Raw genomic sequence first — 15,780 nt, 5'->3', positions numbered from 1 at the left:
TAACCTTCACCCACTCACTCCCACTGTTCCCATCTACCCTTCACCCTCACACTCCCACTGTTCCCATCTGTCCTTCACCCTCACACTCCCACTGTTCCCATCTGTCCTTCACTCGCACACACCCACAATTCCCATCTACCCTTCACCCTCACACTCCCACTGTTCCCATCTACCCTTCACCATCACATTCCCACTCTTCCCATCTACCTTTCACCCGCACACTCCCCCTGTTCCAATCTGCCCTTCCACCCCACACACACCCACTGTTCCCATCTACCCTTCACCCGCACACTCCCACTGTTCCCATCTACCCTTCACCCGCACACTCCCACTGTTCCCATCTACCCTTCACCTCCACACTCCCACTGTTCCTATCTGCCCTTCACCCGCACAATCCCACCGTTCCCATCTGCCCTTCACCCGCACACTCCCACTGTTCCCATCTGCCCTTCACCCGCACACTCCCACTGTTCGCATCTACCCTTCACCCGCACACTCCCGCTGTTCCCATCTACCCTTCACCCGCACACTCCCACTGTTCCCATCTACCCTTCACCCTCACACTCCCACTGTTTGCATCTGCCTCCCACACACTCCGACTGTTCCCATCTACCCTTCACCCTCACACTCCCACTGTTCCCATCTGCCCTTCACCCGCACACTCCCGCTGTTCCCATCTGCCCTTCACCCTCGCACTCCCACTGTTTGCATCTGCCTCCCACACACTCCCACTGTTCCCATCTACCCTTCACCCTCACACTCCCACTGTTCCCATCTACCCTTCACCCTCACACTCCCACTGTTCCCATCTGCCCTTCACCCGCACACTCCGACTGTTCCCATCTAACCATCACCCCGACACTCCCACTATTCCCATCTACCCTTCACCCCCACACTCCCTCTGTTCCCATCTGCCCTTCACCCGCACACTCCGACTGTTCCCATCTAACCATCACCCCGACACTCCCACTGTTCCCATCTACCCTTCACCCGCACACTCCCACTGTTCCCATCTACTCCTCACCCTCAAACTCCCACTGTTCCCATCTGCCCTTCACCCGCACACTCCGACTGTTCCCATCTAACCATCACCCCGACACTCCCACTATTCCCATCTACCCTTCACCCCCACACTCCCTCTGTTCCCATCTGCCCTTCACCCGCACACTCCGACTGTTCCCATCTAACCATCACCCCGACACTCCCACTGTTCCCATCTACCTTTCACCCGCACACTCCCCCTGTTCCCATGTGCCCTTCAACCCCACACACTCCCACTGTTCCCAACTACCCTTCACCCGCACACTCCCACTGTTCCCATCTGCCCTTCAACCCCACACACTCCCACTACTCCTATCTACCTTCACCCGCACACCCCCACTGTTCCCATCTACCCTTCACCCGCACACTGCCACTGTTGCCATCTACCCTTCACCCCCACACGCCCACTGTTCCCATCTGTCCTTAACCCGCACACTCCCAGTGTTCCCATCTGCCCTTCACCCGCACACTCCCACTGTTCGCATCTGCTCTTCACCCGCACACTCCCACTGTTCGCATCTGCCCTTCACCCGCACACTCCCACTGTTCCCAACTACCCTTCACCCGCACACTCCGACTGTTCCCATCTACCCTTCACCCGCATACTCCCACTGTTCCCATCTGCCCTTCACCCCCACACTCCCACTGTTCCCATCTACCCTTCACCCGCACACTCCCACTATTCCCATCTACCCTTCACCCACGCACTCCCACTCTTCCCATCTGCCCTTCACCCGCACACTCCGACTGTTCCTATCTACCCATCACCCTCACACTCCCACTGTTCCCATCTACCCTTCACCCTCACACTTCCACTGTTCCCTTCTGTCCTTCACCCGCACACTCCCACTGTTCGCATCTTCCTCCCACGCACTCCCACTGTTCCCATCTAACCTTCACCCACTCACTCCCACTGTTCCCATCTACCCTTCACCTCACACTCCCACTGTTCCCATCTGTCCTTCACCCTCACACTCCCACTGTTCCCATCTGTCCTTCACCCGCACACACCCACAATTCCCATCTACCCTTCACCCTCACACTCCCACTGTTCCCATCTACCCTTCACCATCACATTCCCACTCTTCCCATCTACCTTTCACCCGCACACTCCCCCTGTTCCAATCTGCCCTTCAACCCCACACACACCCACTGTTCCCATCTACCCTTCACCCGCACACTCCCACTGTTCCCATCTACCCTTCACCTCCACACTCCCACTGTTCCTATCTGCCCTTCACCCGCACAATCCCACCGTTCCCATCTGCCCTTCACCCGCACACTCCCACTGTTCCCATCTGCCCTTCACCCGCACACTCCCACTGTTCGCATCTACCCTTCACCCGCACACTCCCGCTGTTCCCATCTACCCTTCACCCGCACACTCCCACTGTTCCAATCTACCCTTCACCCGCACACTCCCACTGTTCCCATCTACCCTTCACCCGCACACTCCCACTGTTCCCATCTACCCTTCACCCGCACACTCCCACTGTTCCCATTTGCCCTTCACCCGCACACTCCCACTGTTCCCATCTACCCTTCACCCGCACACTCTCACTGTTCCCAACTACCCTTCACCCGCAGACTCCCACTGTTCCCATCTGCCCTTCACCCGCACCCTCCCACTGTTCCCATCTACCCTTCACCGTCTCACTCCCACTGTTCCAATCTACCCTTCACCCGCACACTCTCACTGTTCCCATCTGCCCTTCACACTCACACTCCCACTGTTCCTATCTACCCTTCATCCCCACCCTCTCACTGTCCCATCTGCACTTCACCCTCACACTCCCACTGTTCCCATCTACCCTTCACCCTCACACTCCCACTGTTTGCATCTGCCTCCCACACACTCCGACTGTTCCCATCTACCCTTCACCCTCACACTCCCACTGTTCCCATCTGCCCTTCACCCGCACACTCCCGCTGTTCCCATCTGCCCTTCACCCTCGCACTCCCACTGTTTGCATCTGCCTCCCACACACTCCCACTGTTCCCATCTACCCTTCACCCTCACACTCCCACTGTTCCCATCTACCCTTCACCCTCACACTCCCACTGTTCCCATCTACCCTTCACCCTCACACTCCCACTGTTTGCATCTGCCTCCCACACACTCCGACTGTTCCCATCTACCCTTCACCCTCACACTCCCACTGTTCCCATCTGCCCTTCACCCGCACACTCCCACTGTTCCCATCTACCCTTCACCCGCACACTCCCAGTGTTCCCATCTACCCTTCACCCGCACACTTCCATTGTTCCCATCTACCCTTCACCCGCACACACCCACTGTTCCGATCTGCCCTTCAACCCCACACACTCCCACTGTTCCCATCTACCCTTCACCCGCACACTCCCACTGTTCCCATCTATCCTTCACCCTCACACTCCCACTGTTCCCATCTACCCTTCAATCGCACACACCCACTGTTCCGATCTGCCCTTCAACCCCACACACACCCACTGTTCCCATCTACCCTTCACCCGCACACTCCCACTGTTCCCATCTACCCTTCACCCGCACACTCCCACTATTCCCATCTACCCTTCACCCCCACACTCCCACTGTTCCCATCTGCCCTTCACCCCCACACTCCGACTGTTCCCATCTACCCATCACCCCGACACTCCCACTGTTCCCATCTACCCTTCACCCGGACACTCCCACTGTTCCCATCTACCCCTCACCCTCAAACTCCCACTCTTCCCATCTACCTTTCACCCGCACACGCCCCCTGTTCCTATCTGCCCTTCAACCCCACACACTCCCACTGTTCCCATCTACCCTTCACCCGCTCATTCCCACTGTTCCAATCTACCCTTCACACTCACACTCCCACTGTTCCTATCTACCCTTCACCCCCACCCTCTCACTGTCCCATCTGCACTTCACCCTCACACTCCCACTGTTCCCATCTACCCTTCACCCTCACACTCCCACTGTTTGCCTCTGCCTCCCACACACTCCGACTGTTCCCATCTACCCTTCACCCTCACACTCCCACTGTTCCCATCTGCCCTTCACCCGCACACTCCCGCTGTTCCCATCTGCCCTTCACCCTCGCACTCCCACTGTTTGCATCTGCCTCCCACACACTCCCACTGTTCCCATCTACCCTTCACCCTCACACTCCCACTGTTCCCATCTACCCTTCACCCTCACACTCCCACTGTTCCCATCTGCCCTTCACCCGCACACTCCGACTGTTCCCATCTAACCATCACCCCGACACTCCCACTATTCCCATCTACCCTTCACCCCCACACTCCCTCTGTTCCCATCTGCCCTTCACCCGCACACTCCGACTGTTCCCATCTAACCATCACCCCGACACTCCCACTGTTCCCATCTACCCTTCACCCGCACACTCCCACTGTTCCCATCTACTCCTCACCCTCAAACTCCCACTCTTCCCATCTACCTTTCACCCGCACACTCCCCCTGTTCCCATGTGCCCTTCAACCCCACACACTCCCACTGTTCCCAACTACCCTTCACCCGCACACTCCCACTGTTCCCATCTGCCCTTCAACCCCACACACTCCCACTACTCCTATCTACCTTCACCCGCACACCCCCACTGTTCCCATCTACCCTTCACCCGCACACTGCCACTGTTGCCATCTACCCTTCACCCCCACACGCCCACTGTTCCCATCTGCCCTTAACCCGCACACTCCCAGTGTTCCCATCTGCCCTTCACCCGCACACTCCCACTGTTCGCATCTGCTCTTCACCCGCACACTCCCACTGTTCGCATCTGCCCTTCACCCGCACACTCCCACTGTTCCCAACTACCCTTCACCCGCACACTCCGACTGTTCCCATCTACCCTTCACCCGCATACTCCCACTGTTCCCATCTGCCCTTCACCCCCACACTGCCACTGTCTCCATCTAACCTTCAGCCGCAAACTCCCACTGTTCCCATCTACCCTTCACCCGCACACTCCCACTATTCCCATCTACCCTTCACCCACGCACTCCCACTCTTCCCATCTGCCCTTCACCCGCACACTCCGACTGTTCCTATCTACCCATCACCCTCACACTCCCACTGTTCCCATCTACCCTTCACCCTCACACTTCCACTGTTCCCTTCTGTCCTTCACCCGCACACTCCCACTGTTCGCATCTTCCTCCCACGCACTCCCACTGTTCCCATCTAACCTTCACCCACTCACTCCCACTGTTCCCATCTACCCTTCACCCTCACACTCCCACTGTTCCCATCTGTCCTTCACCCTCACACTCCCACTGTTCCCATCTGTCCTTCACCCGCTCACACCCACAATTCCCATCTACCCTTCACCCTCACACTCCCACTGTTCCCATCTACCCTTCACCATCACATTCCCACTCTTCCCATCTACCTTTCACCCGCACACTCCCCCTGTTCCAATCTGCCCTTCAACCCCACACACACCCACTGTTCCCATCTACCCTTCACCCGCACACTCCCACTGTTCCCATCTACCCTTCACCTCCACACTCCCACTGTTCCTATCTGCCCTTCACCCGCACAATCCCACCGTTCCCATCTGCCCTTCACCCGCACACTCCCACTGTTCCCATCTGCCCTTCACCCGCACACTCCCACTGTTCGCATCTACCCTTCACCCGCACACTCCCGCTGTTCCCATCTACCCTTCACCCGCACACTCCCACTGTTCCAATCTACCCTTCACCCGCACACTCCCACTGTTCCCATCTACCCTTCACCCGCACACTCCCACTGTTCCCATCTACCCTTCACCCGCACACTCCCACTGTTCCCATTTGCCCTTCACCCGCACACTCCCACTGTTCCCATCTACCCTTCACCCGCACACTCTCACTGTTCCCAACTACCCTTCACCCGCAGACTCCCACTGTTCCCATCTGCCCTTCACCCGCACCCTCCCACTGTTCCCATCTACCCTTCACCGTCTCACTCCCACTGTTCCAATCTACCCTTCACCCGCACACTCTCACTGTTCCCATCTGCCCTTCACACTCACACTGTTCCTATCTACCCTTCACCCCCACCCTCTCACTGTCCCATCTGCACTTCACCCTCACACTCCCACTGTTCCCATCTACCCTTCACCCTCACACTCCCACTGTTTGCATCTGCCTCCCACACACTCCGACTGTTCCCATCTACCCTTCACCCTCACACTCCCACTGTTCCCATCTGCCCTTCACCCGCACACTCCCGCTGTTCCCATCTGCCCTTCACCCTCGCACTCCCACTGTTTGCATCTGCCTCCCACACACTCCCACTGTTCCCATCTACCCTTCACCCTCACACTCCCACTGTTCCCATCTACCCTTCACCCTCACACTCCCACTGTTCCCATCTACCCTTCACCCTCACACTCCCACTGTTTGCATCTGCCTCCCACACACTCCGACTGTTCCCATCTACCCTTCACCCTCACACTCCCACTGTTCCCATCTGCCCTTCACCCGCACACTCCCACTGTTCCCATCTACCCTTCACCCGCACACTCCCAGTGTTCCCATCTACCCTTCACCCGCACACTTCCATTGTTCCCATCTACCCTTCACCCGCACACACCCACTGTTCCGATCTGCCCTTCAACCCCACACACTCCCACTGTTCCCATCTACCCTTCACCCGCACACTCCCACTGTTCCCATCTATCCTTCACCCTCACACTCCCACTGTTCCCATCTACCCTTCACTCGCACACACCCACTGTTCCGATCTGCCCTTCAACCCCACACACACCCACTGTTCCCATCTACCCTTCACCCGCACACTCCCACTGTTCCCATCTACCCTTCACCCGCACACTCCCACTATTCCCATCTACCCTTCACCCCCACACTCCCACTGTTCCCATCTGCCCTTCACCCCCACACTCCGACTGTTCCCATCTACCCATCACCCCGACACTCCCACTGTTCCCATCTACCCTTCACCCGGACACTCCCACTGTTCCCATCTACCCCTCACCCTCAAACTCCCACTCTTCCCATCTACCTTTCACCCGCACACGCCCCCTGTTCCTATCTGCCCTTCAACCCCACACACTCCCACTGTTCCCAAATACCCTTCACCCGCACACTCCCACTGTTCCCATCTACCCTTCACCCGCACACTCCCACTGATCCCATCTACCCTTCAGCCGCACACTCCTACTGTTCCCATCTGTCCTTCAACCCCACACACTCCCACTGTTCCTATCTACCTTCACCCGCACACCCCCACTGTTCCCATCTACCCTTCACCCGCACACCCCCACTGTTCCCATCTACCCTTCACCCGCACACTCCCACTGTTCCCATCTACCCTTCACCCGCACACTCCCACTGTTCCCATCTGCCCTTCACCCCCACACTGCCACTGTTTCCATCTAACCTTCAGCCGCAAACTCCCACTGTTCCCATCTACCCTTCACCCGCACACTCCCACTGTTCCCATCTGCCCTTCACCCGCACACTCCCACTGTTCCAATCTACCCTTCACCCGCACACTCCCACTATTCCCATCTACCCTTCACCCACACACTCCCACTGTTCCCATCTGCCCTTCACCCGCACACTCCCACTGTTCGCATCTGCCCTTCACCCGCACACTCCCACTGTTCCCAACTATCCTTCACCCGCACACTCCCACTGTTCCCATCTACCCTTCACCCGCACACTCCCACTGTTCCCATCTACCCTTCACCCTCACACTCCCACTGTTCCCATCTACCCTTCACCCTCACACTCCCACTGTTCCCATCTGCCCTTCACCCCCACACTGCCACTGTTCCCATCTAACCTTCAGCCGCAAACTCCCACTGTTCCCATCTACCCTTCAGCCGCACACTCCCACTGTTCCCATCTGCCCTTCAACCCCACACACTCCCACTGTTCCCATCTGCCCTTCACCCGCACACCCCCACTGTTCCCATCTGCCCTTCACCCTCACACTCCCACTGTTCCCATCTACCCTTCACCCGCACACTCCCACTGTTCCCACCTGCCCTTCACCCGCACACTCCCACTGTTTGCATCTGCCCTTCACCCGCACGCTCCCACTGTTCCCATCTACCCTTCACCCTCACACTCCCACTGTTCCCATTTGCCCTTCACCCTCACACTCCCACTGTTCCCATCTGCCTTTCTACCCCTCACACTCCCACTGTTCCCATTTGCCCTTCACCCGCACACTCCCACTGTTCCCATCTATCCTTCACCCTCACACTCCCACTGTTCTCATTTGCCCTTCAGCCGCAAACTCCCACTGTTCCCATCTACCCTTCACCCGCACACTCCCACTGTTCCCATCTATCCTTCACCCTCACACTCCCACTGTTCCTATTTGCCCTTCACCCGCACACTCCCACTGTTTCCATCTACCCTTCACCCTCACACTCCCACTGTTCCCATTTGCCCTTCAGCCGCAAACTCCCACTGTTCCCATTTGCCCTTCACCCGCACACTCCCACTGTTCGCATCTGCCTCCCACGCACTCCCACTGTTCCCATCTACCCTTCACCCTCGCACTCCCACTGTTCCCATCTACCCTTCACCCGCACACTCCCACTGTTCCCATCTACCCTTCACCCGCACACTCCCAGTGTTCCCATCTACCCTTCACCCGCACACTTCCATTGTTCCCATCTACCCTTCACCCGCACACACCCACTGTTCCGATCTGCCCTTCAACCCCACACACTCCCACTGTTCCCATCTACCCTTCACCCGCACACTCCCACTGTTCCCATCTATCCTTCACCCTCACACTCCCACTGTTCCCATCTACCCTTCAATCGCACACACCCACTGTTCCGATCTGCCCTTCAACCCCACACACACCCACTGTTCCCATCTACCCTTCACCCGCACACTCCCACTGTTCCCATCTACCCTTCACCCGCACACTCCCACTATTCCCATCTACCCTTCACCCGCACACTCCCACTGTTCCCATCTGCCCTTCACCCCCACACTCCGACTGTTCCCATCTACCCATCACCCCGACACTCCCACTGTTCCCATCTACCCTTCACCCGGACACTCCCACTGTTCCCATCTACCCCTCACCCTCAAACTCCCACTCTTCCCATCTACCTTTCACCCGCACACGCCCCCTGTTCCTATCTGCCCTTCAACCCCACACACTCCCACTGTTCCCATCTACCCTTCACCCGCTCACTCCCACTGTTCCAATCTACCCTTCACACTCACACTCCCACTGTTCCTATCTACCCTTCACCCCCACCCTCTCACTGTCCCATCTGCACTTCACCCTCACACTCCCACTGTTCCCATCTACCCTTCACCCTCACACTCCCACTGTTTGCCTCTGCCTCCCACACACTCCGACTGTTCCCATCTACCCTTCACCCTCACACTCCCACTGTTCCCATCTGCCCTTCACCCGCACACTCCCGCTGTTCCCATCTGCCCTTCACCCTCGCACTCCCACTGTTTGCATCTGCCTCCCACACACTCCCACTGTTCCCATCTACCCTTCACCCTCACACTCCCACTGTTCCCATCTACCCTTCACCCTCACACTCCCACTGTTCCCATCTGCCCTTCACCCGCACACTCCGACTGTTCCCATCTAACCATCACCCCGACACTCCCACTATTCCCATCTACCCTTCACCCCCACACTCCCTCTGTTCCCATCTGCCCTTCACCCGCACACTCCGACTGTTCCCATCTAACCATCACCCCGACACTCCCACTGTTCCCATCTACCCTTCACCCGCACACTCCCACTGTTCCCATCTACTCCTCACCCTCAAACTCCCACTCTTCCCATCTACCTTTCACCCGCACACTCCCCCTGTTCCCATGTGCCCTTCAACCCCACACACTCCCACTGTTCCCAACTACCCTTCACCCGCACACTCCCACTGTTCCCATCTGCCCTTCAACCCCACACACTCCCACTACTCCTATCTACCTTCACCCGCACACCCCCCCTGTTCCCATCTACCCTTCACCCGCACACTGCCACTGTTGCCATCTACCCTTCACCCCCACACGCCCACTGTTCCCATCTGCCCTTAACCCGCACACTCCCAGTGTTCCCATCTGCCCTTCACCCGCACACTCCCACTGTTCGCATCTGCTCTTCACCCGCACACTCCAACTGTTCGCATCTGCCCTTCACCCGCACACTCCCACTGTTCCCAACTACCCTTCACCCGCACACTCCGACTGTTCCCATCTACCCTTCACCCGCATACTCCCACTGTTCCCATCTGCCCTTCACCCCCACACTGCCACTGTTTCCATCTAACCTTCAGCCGCAAACTCCCACTGTTCCCATCTACCCTTCACCCGCACACTCCCACTATTCCCATCTACCCTTCACCCACGCACTCCCACTCTTCCCATCTGCCCTTCACCCGCACACTCCGACTGTTCCTATCTACCCATCACCCTCACACTCCCACTGTTCCCATCTACCCTTCACCCTCACACTTCCACTGTTCCCTTCTGTCCTTCACCCGCACACTCCCACTGTTCGCATCTTCCTCCCACGCACTCCCACTGTTCCCATCTAACCTTCGCCCACTCACTCCCACTGTTCCCATCTACCCTTCACCCTCACACTCCCACTGTTCCCATCTGTCCTTCACCCTCACACTCCCACTGTTCCCATCTGTCCTTCACCCGCACACACCCACAATTCCCATCTACCCTTCACCCTCACACTCCCACTGTTCCCATCTACCCTTCACCATCACATTCCCACTCTTCCCATCTACCTTTCACCCGCACACTCCCCTTGTTCCAATCTGCCCTTCAACCCCACACACACCCACTGTTCCCATCTACCCTTCACCCGCACACTCCCACTGTTCCCATCTACCCTTCACCTCCACACTCCCACTGTTCCTATCTGCCCTTCACCCGCACAATCCCACCGTTCCCATCTGCCCTTCACCCGCACACTCCCACTGTTCCCATCTGCCCTTCACCCGCACACTCCCACTGTTCGCATCTACCCTTCACCCGCACACTCCCGCTGTTCCCATCTACCCTTCACCCGCACACTCCCACTGTTCCAATCTACCCTTCACCCGCACACTCCCACTGTTCCCATCTACCCTTCACCCGCACACTCCCACTGTTCCCATCTACCCTTCACCCGCACACTCCCACTGTTCCCATTTGCCCTTCACCCGCACACTCCCACTGTTCCCATCTACCCTTCACCCGCACACTCTCACTGTTCCCAACTACCCTTCACCCGCAGACTCCCACTGTTCCCATCTGCCCTTCACCCGCACCCTCCCACTGTTCCCATCTACCCTTCACCGTCTCACTCCCACTGTTCCAATCTACCCTTCACCCGCACACTCTCACTGTTCCCATCTGCCCTTCACACTCACACTGTTCCTATCTACCCTTCACCCCCACCCTCTCACTGTCCCATCTGCACTTCACCCTCACACTCCCACTGTTCCCATCTACCCTTCACCCTCACACTCCCACTGTTTGCATCTGCCTCCCACACACTCCGACTGTTCCCATCTACCCTTCACCCTCACACTCCCACTGTTCCCATCTGCCCTTCACCCGCACACTCCCGCTGTTCCCATCTGCCCTTCACCCTCGCACTCCCACTGTTTGCATCTGCCTCCCACACACTCCCACTGTTCCCATCTACCCTTCACCCTCACACTCCCACTGTTCCCATCTACCCTTCACCCTCACACTCCCACTGTTCCCATCTACCCTTCACCCTCACACTCCCACTGTTTGCATCTGCCTCCCACACACTCCGACTGTTCCCATCTACCCTTCACCCTCACACTCCCACTGTTCCCATCTACCCTTCACCCGCACACTCCCACTGTTCCCATCTACCCTTCACCCGCACACTCCCACTATTCCCATCTACCCTTCACCCCCACACTCCCACTGTTCCCATCTGCCCTTCACCCCCACACTCCGACTGTTCCCATCTACCCATCACCCCGACACTCCCACTGTTCCCATCTACCCTTCACCCGGACACTCCCACTGTTCCCATCTACCCCTCACCCTCAAACTCCCACTCTTCCCATCTACCTTTCACCCGCACACGCCCCCTGTTCCTATCTGCCCTTCAACCCCACACACTCCCACTGTTCCCAAATACCCTTCACCCGCACACTCCCACTGTTCCCATCTACCCTTCACCCGCACACTCCCACTGATCCCATCTACCCTTCAGCCGCACACTCCTACTGTTCCCATCTGTCCTTCAACCCCACACACTCCCACTGTTCCTATCTACCTTCACCCGCACACCCCCACTGTTCCCATCTACCCTTCACCCGCACACCCCCACTGTTCCCATCTACCCTTCACCCGCACACTCCCACTGTTCCCATCTACCCTTCACCCGCACACTCCCACTGTTCCCATCTGCCCTTCACCCCCACACTGCCACTGTTTCCATCTAACCTTCAGCCGCAAACTCCCACTGTTCCCATCTACCCTTCACCCGCACACTCCCACTGTTCCCATCTGCCCTTCACCCGCACACTCCCACTGTTCCAATCTACCCTTCACCCGCACACTCCCACTATTCCCATCTACCCTTCACCCACACACTCCCACTGTTCCCATCTGCCCTTCACCCGCACACTCCCACTGTTCGCATCTGCCCTTCACCCGCACACTCCCACTGTTCCCAACTATCCTTCACCCGCACACTCCCACTGTTCCCATCTACCCTTCACCCGCACACTCCCACTGTTCCCATCTACCCTTCACCCTCACACTCCCACTGTTCCCATCTACCCTTCACCCTCACACTCCCACTGTTCCCATCTGCCCTTCACCCCCACACTGCCACTGTTCCCATCTAACCTTCAGCCGCAAACTCCCACTGTTCCCATCTACCCTTCAGCCGCACACTCCCACTGTTCCCATCTGCCCTTCAACCCCACACACTCCCACTGTTCCCATCTGCCCTTCACCCGCACACCCCCACTGTTCCCATCTGCCCTTCACCCTCACACTCCCACTGTTCCCATCTACCCTTCACCCGCACACTCCCACTGTTCCCACCTGCCCTTCACCCGCACACTCCCACTGTTTGCATCTGCCCTTCACCCGCACGCTCCCACTGTTCCCATCTACCCTTCACCCTCACACTCCCACTGTTCCCATTTGCCCTTCACCCTCACACTCCCACTGTTCCCATCTGCCTTTCTACCCCTCACACTCCCACTGTTCCCATTTGCCCTTCACCCGCACACTCCCACTGTTCCCATCTATCCTTCACCCTCACACTCCCACTGTTCTCATTTGCCCTTCAGCCGCAAACTCCCACTGTTCCCATCTACCCTTCACCCGCACACTCCCACTGTTCCCATCTATCCTTCACCCTCACACTCCCACTGTTCCTATTTGCCCTTCACCCGCACACTCCCACTGTTTCCATCTACCCTTCACCCTCACACTCCCACTGTTCCCATTTGCCCTTCAGCCGCAAACTCCCACTGTTCCCATTTGCCCTTCACCCGCACACTCCCACTGTTCGCATCTGCCTCCCACGCACTCCCACTGTTCCCATCTACCCTTCACCCTCGCACTCCCACTGTTCCCATCTACCCTTCACCCTCACACTCCCACTGTTCCCATTTGCCCTTCACCCGCACACTCCCACTGTTCCCAACTACCCTTCACCCGCACACTCCCACTGTTCCCATCTACCCTTCACCCGCACACTCCCACTGTTCCCATCTACCCTTCACCCTCACACTCCCCATGTTCCTATCTACCCTTCACCCTCACACTCCCACTGTTCCCATCTGCCCTTCACCCCCACACTGCCACTGTTCCCATCTAACCTTCAGCCGCAAACTCCCACTGTTCCCATCTACCCTTCAGCCGCACACTCCCACTGTTCCCATCTGCCCTTCAACCCCACACACTCCCACTGTTCCCATCTGCCCTTCACCCGCACACCCCCACTGTTCCCATCTGCCCTTCACCCTCACACTCCCACTGTTCCCATCTACCCTTCACCCGCACACTCCCACTGTTCCCACCTGCCCTTCACCCGCACACTCCCACTGTTCGCATCTGCCCTTCACCCTCACACTCCCACTGTTCCCATCTGCCCTTCTACCCCTCACACACCCACTGTTCCCATTTGCCCTTCACCCGCACATTCCCACTGTTCCCATCTGCCCTTCTACCCCTCACACTCCCACTGTTCCCATCTAACCTTCACCCACACACTCCCACTGTTCCCATCTACCCTTCACCCTCACACTCCCACTGTTCTCATTTGCCCTTCAGCCGCAAACTTCAACTGTTCCCATCTATCCTTCACCCTCACACTCCCACTGTTCCCATTTGCCCTTCACCCGCACACTCCCACTGTTTGCATCTACCCTTCACCCTCACACTCCCACTGTTCCCATCTGCCCTTCACCCGCACACTCCCACTGTTCGCATCTGCCTCCCACGCACTCCCACTGTTCCTATCTACCCTTCACCCTCACACTCCCACTGTTCCCATCTGCCCTTCACCCCCACACTGCCACTGTTCCCATCTAACCTTCAGCCGCAAACTCCCACTGTTCCCATCTACCCTTCAGCCTCACACTCCCACTGTTCCCATCTGCCCTTCAACCCCACACACTCCCACTGTTCCCATCTGCCCTTCACCCGCACACCCCCACTGTTCCCATCTGCCCTTCACCCTCACACTCCCACTGTTCCCATCTACCCTTCACCCGCACACTCCCACTGTTCCCACCTGCCCTTCACCCGCACACTCCCACTGTTCGCATCTGCCCTTCACCCTCACACTCCCACTGTTCCCATTTGCCCTTCACCCTCACACTCCCACTGTTCCCATCTGCCCTTCTACCCCTCACACACCCACTGTTCCCATTTGCCCTTCACCCGCACATTCCCACTGTTCCCATCTGCCCTTCTACCCCTCACACTCCCACTGTTCCCATCTAACCTTCACCCACACACTCCCACTGTTCCCATCTACCCTTCACCCTCACACTCCCACTGTTCTCATTTGCCCTTCAGCCGCAAACTTCCACTGTTCCCATCTATCCTTCACCCTCACACTCCCACTGTTCCCATTTGCCCTTCACCCGCACACTCCCACTGTTTGCATCTACCCTTCACCCTCACACTCCCACTGTTCCCATCTACCCTTCACCCTCACACTCCCACTGTTCCCATCTGCCCTTCACCCGCACACTCCCACTGTTCGCATCTGCCTCCCACGCACTCCCACTGTTCCCATCTGCCCTTCACCCTCACACTGCCACTGTTCCCATCTAACCTTCACCCACACACTCCCACTGTTCCCATTTGCCCTTCACCCTCACACTCCCACTGTTCCCATCTGCCCTTCACCCGCACACTCCCACTGTTCGCATCTGCCTCCCACGCACTCCCACTGTTCCCATCTACCCTTCACCCTCACACTCCCACTGTTCCCATCTACCCTTCACCCTCACACTCCCACTGTTCCCATTTGCCCTTCACCCGCACACTCCCACTGTTCCCATCTGCCCTTCACCCTCACACTGCCACTGTTCCCATCTAACCTTCACCCACACACTCCCACTGTTCCCATTTGCCCTTCACCCTCACACTCCCACTGTTCCCATCTGCCCTTCACCCGCACACTCCCACTGTTCGCATCTGCCTCCCACGCACTCCCACTGTTCCCATCTACCCTTCACCCTCACACTCCCACTGTTCCCATCTACCCTTCACCCTCACACTCCCACT

General features: G+C 57.7%; 1 protein-coding gene across 8 annotated transcripts in view; it reads right to left on the bottom strand.

The window, feature by feature from the left end:
- LOC140206012 (P-selectin-like) overlaps window positions 1-15,780 on the bottom strand; it is a 129,016-nt gene that overhangs the window by 102,411 nt on the left and 10,825 nt on the right. The gene's annotated exons all lie outside the window — the stretch shown is intronic.

This window comes from Mobula birostris, chromosome 12, assembly GCF_030028105.1.
Source record: "Mobula birostris isolate sMobBir1 chromosome 12, sMobBir1.hap1, whole genome shotgun sequence".
In the NCBI taxonomy this organism is placed as follows: domain Eukaryota; kingdom Metazoa; phylum Chordata; class Chondrichthyes; order Myliobatiformes; family Myliobatidae; genus Mobula; species Mobula birostris.
The sequence above is the reverse complement of the archived record's forward strand: the minus strand, read 5'-3'. Positions and strand labels throughout refer to the sequence as shown.